The following is a 9061-nucleotide window of genomic DNA, read 5'->3' on the forward strand; positions in this document are numbered from 1 at the left end:
CAGATAGCTGGCATCCAGAAGGGGGTATCCTGGAAAGCTGTTGCTCAGCCTCATCTGCCCATGGCACTGTTCGCATAGAGGCACAGAGAATGGGGCTGCTTGCTTATCTTGCCACTTGAAAGTTCACACGCATGCTGTGAATGGTGGTGTCCCTGCCAGGCTCCTTTCGCAGCCCTGCTCCGAAAGTGCGAACGTCTGCAGATAGCTGGCAGGCAGAAGGGGCTAGCCTGGAAAGCTGTTGCTCAGCCTCATCTGCCCATGGCAGTGCTCGCACAGAGGCACAGAGAATGGGGCTGCTTGCTTGTCTTGCCACCTCAAACTTCAAACGTAGCCTGGGAAAGAAGGTGCTTGCCAGACTCCACTTGCAGCCCTGCTCCGAAGATGCGAACGTCTGCAGATAGCTGGCAGGCAGAAGTGGCCATCCTGGAAAGCTGTTGCTCAGCCTCATCTGCCCATGGCACTGCTCGCACAGAGGCACAGAGACTTGGGGCTGCTTGCTAGTCTTGCCTCCTCAAACTTCCAACGTAGCCTGGGAATGGGGGATGTCTCCCAGGCTCGTTTCACAGCCCTGCTCCGAAAAAGCAAACGTCTGCAGGTAGCTGGCAGGCAGAAGGGGCTCGCCTGGAAAGCTGTTGCTCAGCCTCATCTGCCCATGGCACTGCTCGCACAGAGCCACAGAGTAGAGCTGCTTGCTTGTCTTGCCACCTCAAACTTCAAACGTAGCCTGGGAATGGGGTGTGTCTGCCAGGCTCCTTTCACACCCCTGCTCCGAAGATCCGAATGTCTGCAGATAGCTGGCAGCCAGAAGGGGCTAGCCTGGAAAGCTCTTGCTCAGACTCATCTGCCCATGGCACTGCTCGAATAGAGGCACAGAGACTGGAGCTGCTTGCTTGTCTTGCCACCTCAAACTTCAAACGTAGCCTGGGAAAGGGGGTGCTTGCCAGACTCCCCTTGCAGCCCTTCTCCGAAGATGCGAACGCCTGCAGATAGCTGGCAGCCAGAAGGGGCTATCCTTAAAAGCTCTTGCTCAGCCTCATCTGCACATGGCACTGCTCGCACAGAACCACAGAGACTGGAGCTTCTTGCTTGTCTTGCCACCTCAAACTTCAAACGTAGCCTGGGAATCGGGCGGTGCCTGCCAGGCTCCTTTCACAGCCCTGCTCCGAAGGTCCGAATGTCTGCAGATAGCTGGCAGTCAGAAGGGGCTAGCCTGGAAAGCTCTTGCTCAGCCTCATCTGCTCATGGCACTGCTCGAATAGAGGCACAGAGAATGGGGCTGCTTGCTTGTCTTGCCACCTCAAACTTCAAACGTAGCCTGGGAAAGTTGGTGTCCCAGCCAGGCTCATTTCGCACCCCTGCTCCGAGAAAGCAATCATCTGCAGATAGCTGGCAGGCAGAAGGGGCTAGCCTGGAAAGCTCTTGCTCAGTCTCATCTGCCCATGGCAGTGTTCGCACAGAGGCACAGAGAATGGGGCTGCTTGCTTGTCTTGCCACCTCAAACTTCAAACGTAGCCTGGGAATGGTAGGGGTGCCTGCCAGACTCCCCTTCCAGGCCTGCTCCGAATATGCAAACGTCTGCAGATAGCTGGCAGCCAGAAGGGGCCATCCTGGAAAGCTGTTGCTCAGCCTCATCTGCCCATGGCACTGCTCGAATAGAGGCACAGAGACTGAAGATGCTTGCTTGTCTTGTCACCTCAAACTTCAAACGTAGCCTGGGAATGGGGGGGTGCCTGCCAGACTCCACTTGCAGCCCTGCTCCGAAGATGCGAACGTCTGCAGATAGCTGGCAGCCAGAAGGGGCTAGCCTGGAAAGCTGTTGCTCAGCCTCATCTGCTCATGGCACTGCTCGAATAGAGGCACAGAGACTGAAGCTGCTTGCTTGTCTTGCCACCTCAAACTTCAAACGTAGCTTTGGAATGGGGGCTGCCTGCCTGACTCCACTTGCTTCCCTGCTCCGAAGATGCGAACGTCTGCAGATAGCTGGCAGCCAGAAGGGGCTAGCATGGAAAGCTGTTGCTCAGCCTCATCTGCCCATGGCACTGCTCGCACAGAGCCACAGAGACTGGAGCTGCTTGCTTGTCTTGCCACCTCAAACTTCAAACGTAGCCTGGGAATGGTAGGGGTGCCTGCCAGACTCCACTTGCAGCCCTGCTCCGAAGATGCGAACGTCTGCAGATAGATGGCAGCCAGAAGGGGTTACCCTGGAAAGCTCTTGCTCAGCCTCATCTGCCCATGACACTGCTCGAATAGAGGCACAGAGACTGGAGCTGCTTGCTTGTCTTACCACCTCAAACTTCAAACGTAGCCTGGGAATGGTGGTGTCCCTGCCAGGCTCCTTTCACAGCCCTGCTCCGAAGATGCGAACGTCTGCAGATAGCTGGCAGCCAGAAGGGGCTAGCCTGGAAAGCTGTTGCTCAGCCTCATCTGCCCATGGCAGTGCTCGCACAGAGGCACAGAGAATGGGGCTGCTTGCTTGTCTTGACACCTCAAACTTCAAACGTAGCCTGCGAAAGTTGGTGTCCCTGCCAGGCTCCTATCACAGCCCTGCTCTAGAAATGCGAACGTCTGCAGATAGCTGGCAGGCAGAAGGGGCTAGCCTGGAAAGCTGTTGCTCAGCCTCATCTGCCCATGGCACTGCTCGCATAGAGGCACAGAGAATGGGGCTGCTTGCTTGTCTTGCCACCTCAAACTTCAAACGTAGCCTGGGAAAGTTCGTGTCCCAGCCAGGTTCCTTTCGCAGCCCTGCTCCGAAAGTGCGAACGTCTGCAGATAGCTGGCAGCCAGAAGGGGCTATCCAGGAAAGCTTTTGCTCAGCCTCATCTGCCCATGGCACTGTTCGCATAGAGGCACAGAGACTGGGGCTGCTTGCTTGTCTTCCCACCTCAAACTTCAAACGTAGCCTGGGAATGGTGGTGTCCCAGCCAGGCTCCTATCACAGCCCTGCTCCGAAAGTGCGAACGTCTGCAGATAGCTGGCAGCCAGAAGGGGCTAGCCTGGAAAGCTGTTGCTCAGCCTCATCTGCCCATGGCACTGTTCGCATAGAGGCACAGAGAATGGGGCTGCTTGCTTATCTTGCCACTTGAAAGTTCACACGCATGCTGTGAATGGTGGTGTCCCTGCCAGGCTCCTTTCGCAGCCCTGCTCCGAAAGTGCGAACGTCTGCAGATAGCTGGCAGGCAGAAGGGGCTAGCCTGGAAAGCTGTTGCTCAGCCTCATCTGCCCATGGCAGTGCTCGCACAGAGGCACAGAGAATGGGGCTGCTTGCTTGTCTTGCCACCTCAAACTTCAAACGTAGCTTGGGAAAGAAGGTGCTTGCCAGACTCCACTTGCAGCCCTGCTCCGAAGATGCGAACGTCTGCAGATAGCTGGCAGGCAGAAGTGGCCATCCTGGAAAGCTGTTGCTCAGCCTCATCTGCCCATGGCACTGCTCGCACAGAGGCACAGAGACTTGGGGCTGCTTGCTAGTCTTGCCTCCTCAAACTTCCAACGTAGCCTGGGAATGGGGGATGTCTCCCAGGCTCGTTTCACAGCCCTGCTCCGAAAAAGCAAACGTCTGCAGATAGCTGGCAGGCAGAAGGGGCTCGCCTGGAAAGCTGTTGCTCAGCCTCATCTGCCCATGGCACTGCTCGCACAGAGCCACAGAGTAGAGCTGCTTGCTTGTCTTGCCACCTCAAACTTCAAACGTAGCCTGGGAATGGGGTGTGTCTGCCAGGCTCCTTTGACAGCCCTGCTCCGAAGATCCGAATGTCTGCAGATAGCTGGCAGCCAGAAGGGGCTAGCCTGGAAAGCTCTTGCTCAGACTCATCTGCCCATGGCACTGCTCGAATAGAGGCACAGAGACTGGAGCTGCTTGCTTGTCTTGCCACCTCAAACTTCAAACATAGCCTGGGAAAGGGGGTGCTTGCCAGACTCCCCTTGCAGCCCTTCTCCGAAGATGCGAACGCCTGCAGATAGCTGGCAGCCAGAAGGGGCTATCCTGGAAAGCTCTTGCTCAGCCTCATCTGCCCATGGCACTGCTCGCACAGAGCCACAGAGACTGGAGCTTCTTGCTTGTCTTGCCACCTCAAACTTCAAACGTAGCCTGGAAATCGGGCGGTGCCTGCCAGGCTCCTTTCACAGCCCTGCTCCGAAGGTCCGAATGTCTGCAGATAGCTGGCAGGCAGAAGGGGCTAGCCTGGAAAGCTGTTGCTCAGCCTCATCTGCTCATGGCACTGCTCGAATAGAGGCACAGAGACTGGAGCTGCTTGCTTGTCTTGCCACCTCAAACTTCAAACGTAGCCTGGGAATGGTAGGGGTGCCTGCCAGACTCCCCTTCCAGGCCTGCTCCGAAGATGCGAACGTCTGCAGATAGCTGGCAGGCAGAAGGGGCTAGCCTGGAAAGCTGTTGCTCAGCCTCATCTGCCCATGGCACTGCTCGCCCAGAGCCACAGAGACTGGAGCTGCTTGCTTGTCTTGCCACCTCAAACTTCAAACGTAGCTTGGGAATGGGGGGTGCCTGCCAGACTCCCCTTGCAGCCCTGCTCCGCAGATGCGAACGTCTGCAGATAGGTGGCAGCCAGAAGGGGCTATCCTGGAAAGCTCTTGCTCAGCCTCATCTGCCCATGGCACTGCTCGCACAGAGCCACAGAGTGGAGCTGCTTCCTTCTCTTGCCACCTCAAACTTCAAACGTAGCCTGGGAATGGGGGGGGTGCCTGCCAGGCTCCTTTCACAGCCCTGCTCGGAAGATGCGAACATCTGCAGATAGCTGGCAGCCAGAAGGGGCTAGCCTGGAAAGCTGTTGCTCAGCCTCATCTGCTCATGGCACTGCTCGAATAGAGCCACAGACACTGGAGCTGCTTGTTTGTCTTGCCACCTCAAACTTCAAACGTAGCCTGGGAATGGTAGGGGTGCCTGCCAGACTCCACTTGCAGCCCTGCTCCGAAGATGCGAACGTCTGCAGATAGATGGCAGCCAGAAGGGGTTACCCTGGAAAGCTCTTGCTCAGCCTCATCTGCACATGGCACTACTCGTACAGAGCCACAGACACTGGAGCTGCTTGCTTCACTTCCCACCTCAAACTTCAAACGTAGCTTGGGAACGGGGGGTGCCTGCCAGACTCCCCTTGCAGCCCTGCTCCGAAGATGCGAACGTCTGCAGATAGCTGGCAGGCAGAAGGGGCTAGCCTGGAAAGCTGTTGCTCAGCCTCATCTGCCCATGGCAGTGCTCGCACAGAGCCACAGAGACTGGAGCTTCTTGCTTGTCTTGCCACCTCAAACTTCAAACGTAGCCTGGGAATGGGGGGGTGCCTGCCAGGCTCCTTTCACAGCCCTGCTCCGAAGGTCCGAATGTCTGCAGATAGCTGGCAGGCAGAAGGGGCTAGCCTGGAAAGCTGTTGCTCAGCCTCATCTGCCCATGGCACTGCTCGCATAGAGGCACAGAGAATGGGGCTGCTTGCTTGTCTTGCCACCTCAAACTTCAAACGTAGCCTGGGAAAGTTCGTGTCCCAGCCAGGCTCCTTTCGCAGCCCTGCTCCGAAAGTGCGAACGTCTGCAGATAGCTGGCATCCAGAAGGGGCTATCCTGGAAAGCTGTTGCTCAGCCTCATCTGCTCATGGCACTGTTCGCATAGAGGCACAGAGAATGGGGCTGCTTGCTTATCTTGCCACTTGAAAGTTCACACGCATGCTGTGAATGGTGGTGTCCCTGCCAGGCTCCTTTCGCAGCCCTGCTCCGAAAGTGCGAACGTCTGCAGATAGCTGGCAGGCAGAAGGGGCTAGCCTGGAAAGCTCTTGCTCAGCCTCATCTGCCCATGGCAGTGCTCGCACAGAGGCACAGAGAATGGGGCTGCTTGCTTGTCTTGCCACCTCAAACTTCAAACGTAGCCTGGGAAAGAAGGTGCTTGCCAGACTCCACTTGCAGCCCTGCTCCGAAGATGCGAACGTCTGCAGATAGCTGGCAGCCAGAAGTGGCCATCCTGGAAAGCTGTTGCTCAGCCTCATCTGCCCATGGCACTGCTCGCACAGAGGCACAGAGACTTGGGGCTGCTTGCTAGTCTTGCCTCCTCAAACTTCCAACGTAGCCTGGGAATGGGGGATGTCTCCCAGGCTCGTTTCACAGCCCTGCTCCGAAAAAGCAAATGTCTGCAGATAGCTGGCAGGCAGAAGGGGCTCGCCTGGAAAGCTGTTGCTCAGCCTCATCTGCCCATGACACTGCTCGCACAGAGCCACAGAGTAGAGCTGCTTGCTTGTCTTGCCACCTCAAACTTCAAACGTAGCCTGGGAATGGGGTGTGTCTGCCAGGCTCCTTTCACACCCCTGCTCCGCAGATCCGAATGTCTGCAGATAGCTGGCAGCCAGAAGGGGCTAGCCTGGAAAGCTCTTGCTCAGCCTCATCTGCCCATGGCACTGCTCGAATAGAGGCACAGAGACTGGAGCTGCTTGCTTGTCTTGCCACCTCAAACTTCAAACGTAGCCTGGGAAAGGGGGTGCTTGCCAGACTCCCCTTGCAGCCCTTCTCCGAAGATGCGAACGCCTGCAGATAGCTGGCAGCCAGAAGGGGCTATCCTGGAAAGCTCTTGCTCAGCCTCATCTGCCCATGGCACTGCTCGCACAGAGCCACAGAGACTGGAGCTTCTTGCTTGTCTTGCCACCTCAAACTTCAAACGTAGCCTGGGAATCGGGGGGTGCCTGCCAGGCTCCTTTCACAGTCCTGCTCCGAAGGTCCGAATGTCTGCAGATAGCTGGCACCAGAAGGGGCTAGCCTGGAAAGCTCTTGCTCAGCCTCATCTGCTCATGGCACTGCTCGAATAGAGGCACAGACACTGGAGCTGCTTGCTTGTCTTGCCACCTCAAACTTCAAACGTAGCCTGGGAATGGTAGGGGTGCCTGCCAGACTCCCCTTGCAGCCCTGCTCCGAAGATGCGAACGTCTGCAGATAGCTGGCAGGCAGAAGGGGCTAGCCTGGAAAGCTGTTGCTCAGCCTCATCTGCCCATGGCACTGCTCGCCCAGAGCCACAGACACTGGCGCTGCTTGCTTGTCTTGCCACCTCAAACTTCAGACGTAGCTTTGGAATGGGGGCTGCCTGCCTGACTCCACTTGCTTCCCTGCTGCGAAGATGCGAACGTCTGCAGATAGCTGGCAGCCAGAAGGGGCTAGCCTGGAAAGCTGTTGCTCAGCCTCATCTGCCCATGGCACTGCTCGCACAGAGCCACAGAGACTGGAGCTGCTTGCTTGTCTTGCCACCTCAAACTTCAAACGTAGCTTGGGAATGGGGGGTGCCTGCCAGACTCCCCTTGCAGCCCTGCTCCGCAGATGCGAACGTCTGCAGATAGGTGGCAGCCAGAAGGGGCTATCCTGGAAAGCTCTTCCTCAGCCTCATCTGCCCATGGCACTGCTCGCACAGAGCCACAGAGTGGAGCTGCTTCCTTCTCTTGCCACCTCAAACTTCAAACGTAGCCTGGGAATGAGGGGGGTGCCTGCCAGGCTCCTTTCACAGCCCTGCTCGGAAGATGCGAACATCTGCAGATAGCTGGCACGCAGAAGGGGCTATCCTGGAAAGCTGTTGCTCAGCCTCATCTGCCCATGGCACTGCTCGAATAGAGGCACAGAGACTGGAGCTGCTTGCTTGTCTTACCACCTCAAACTTCAAACGTAGCCTCTGAATGGGGGGGTGCCTGCCTGACTCCACTTGCATTCCTGCTCCGAAGATGCGAACGTCTCCAGATAGGTTGCAGCCAGAAGGGGCTAGCCTGGAAAGCTGTTGCTCAGCCTCATCTGCCCATGGCAGTGTTCGCACAGAGCCACAGAGACTGGAGCTTCTTGCTTGTCTTGCCACCTCAAACTTCAAACGTAGCCTGGGAATGGGAGGGTGCCTGCCAGGCTCCTTTCACAGCCCTGCTCCGAAGGTCCGAATGTCTGCTGATAGGTGGCAGCCAGAAGGGGCTAGCCTGGAAAGCTGTTGCTCAGCCTGATCTGCCCATGGCAGTGCTCGCACAGAGGCACAGAGAATGGGGCTGCTTGCTTGTCTTGCCACCTCAAACTTCAAACGTAGCCTGGGAAAGTTGGTGTCCCTGCCAGGCTCCTATCACAGCCCTGCTCTAGAAATGCGAACGTCTGCAGATAGCTGGCAGCCAGAAGGGGCTAGCCTGGAAAGCTGTTGCTCAGCCTCATCTGCCCATGGCACTGTTCGCATAGAGGCACAGAGAATGGGGCTGCTTGCTTATCTTGCCACTTGAAAGTTCACACGCATGCTGTGAATGGTGGTGTCCCTGCCAGGCTCCTTTCGCAGCCCTGCTCCGAAAGTGCGAACGTCTGCAGATAGCTGGCAGGCAGAAGGGGCTAGCCTGGAAAGCTGTTGCTCAGCCTCATCTGCCCATGGCAGTGCTCGCACAGAGGCACAGAGAATGGGGCTGCTTGCTTGTCTTGCCACCTCAAACTTCAAACGTAGCCTGGGAAAGAAGGTGCTTGCCAGACTCCACTTGCAGCCCTGCTCCGAAGATGCGAACGTCTGCAGATAGCTGGCAGGCAGAAGTGGCCATCCTGGAAAGCTGTTGCTCAGCCTCATCTGCCCATGGCACTGCTCGCACAGAGGCACAGAGACTTGGGGCTGCTTGCTAGTCTTGCCTCCTCAAACTTCCAAAGTAGCCTGGGAATGGGGGATGTCTCCCAGGCTCGTTTCACAGCCCTGCTCCGAAAAAGCAAACGTCTGCAGATAGCTGGCAAGCAGAAGGGGCTCGCCTGGAAAGCTGTTGCTCAGCCTCATCTGCCCATGGCACTGCTCGCACAGAGCCACAGAGTAGAGCTGCTTGCTTGTCTTGCCACCTCAAACTTCAAACGTAGCCTGGGAATGGGGTGTGTCTGCCAGGCTCCTTTCACAGCCCTGCTCCGAAAGTGCGAACGTCTGCAGATAGCTGGCAGCCAGAAGGGGCTAGCCTGGAAAGCTGTTGCTCAGCCTCATCTGCCCATGGCACTGCTCGAATAGAGGCACAGAGACTGGAGCTGCTTGCTTGTCTTGCCACCTCAAACTTCAAACGTAGCCTGGGAAAGGGGGTGCTTGCCAGACTCCCCTTGCAGCCCTTCTCCG

The sequence above is a fragment of the Opisthocomus hoazin genome, chromosome 31 (genome assembly GCF_030867145.1).
Source record: "Opisthocomus hoazin isolate bOpiHoa1 chromosome 31, bOpiHoa1.hap1, whole genome shotgun sequence".
NCBI lineage: Eukaryota > Metazoa > Chordata > Aves > Opisthocomiformes > Opisthocomidae > Opisthocomus > Opisthocomus hoazin.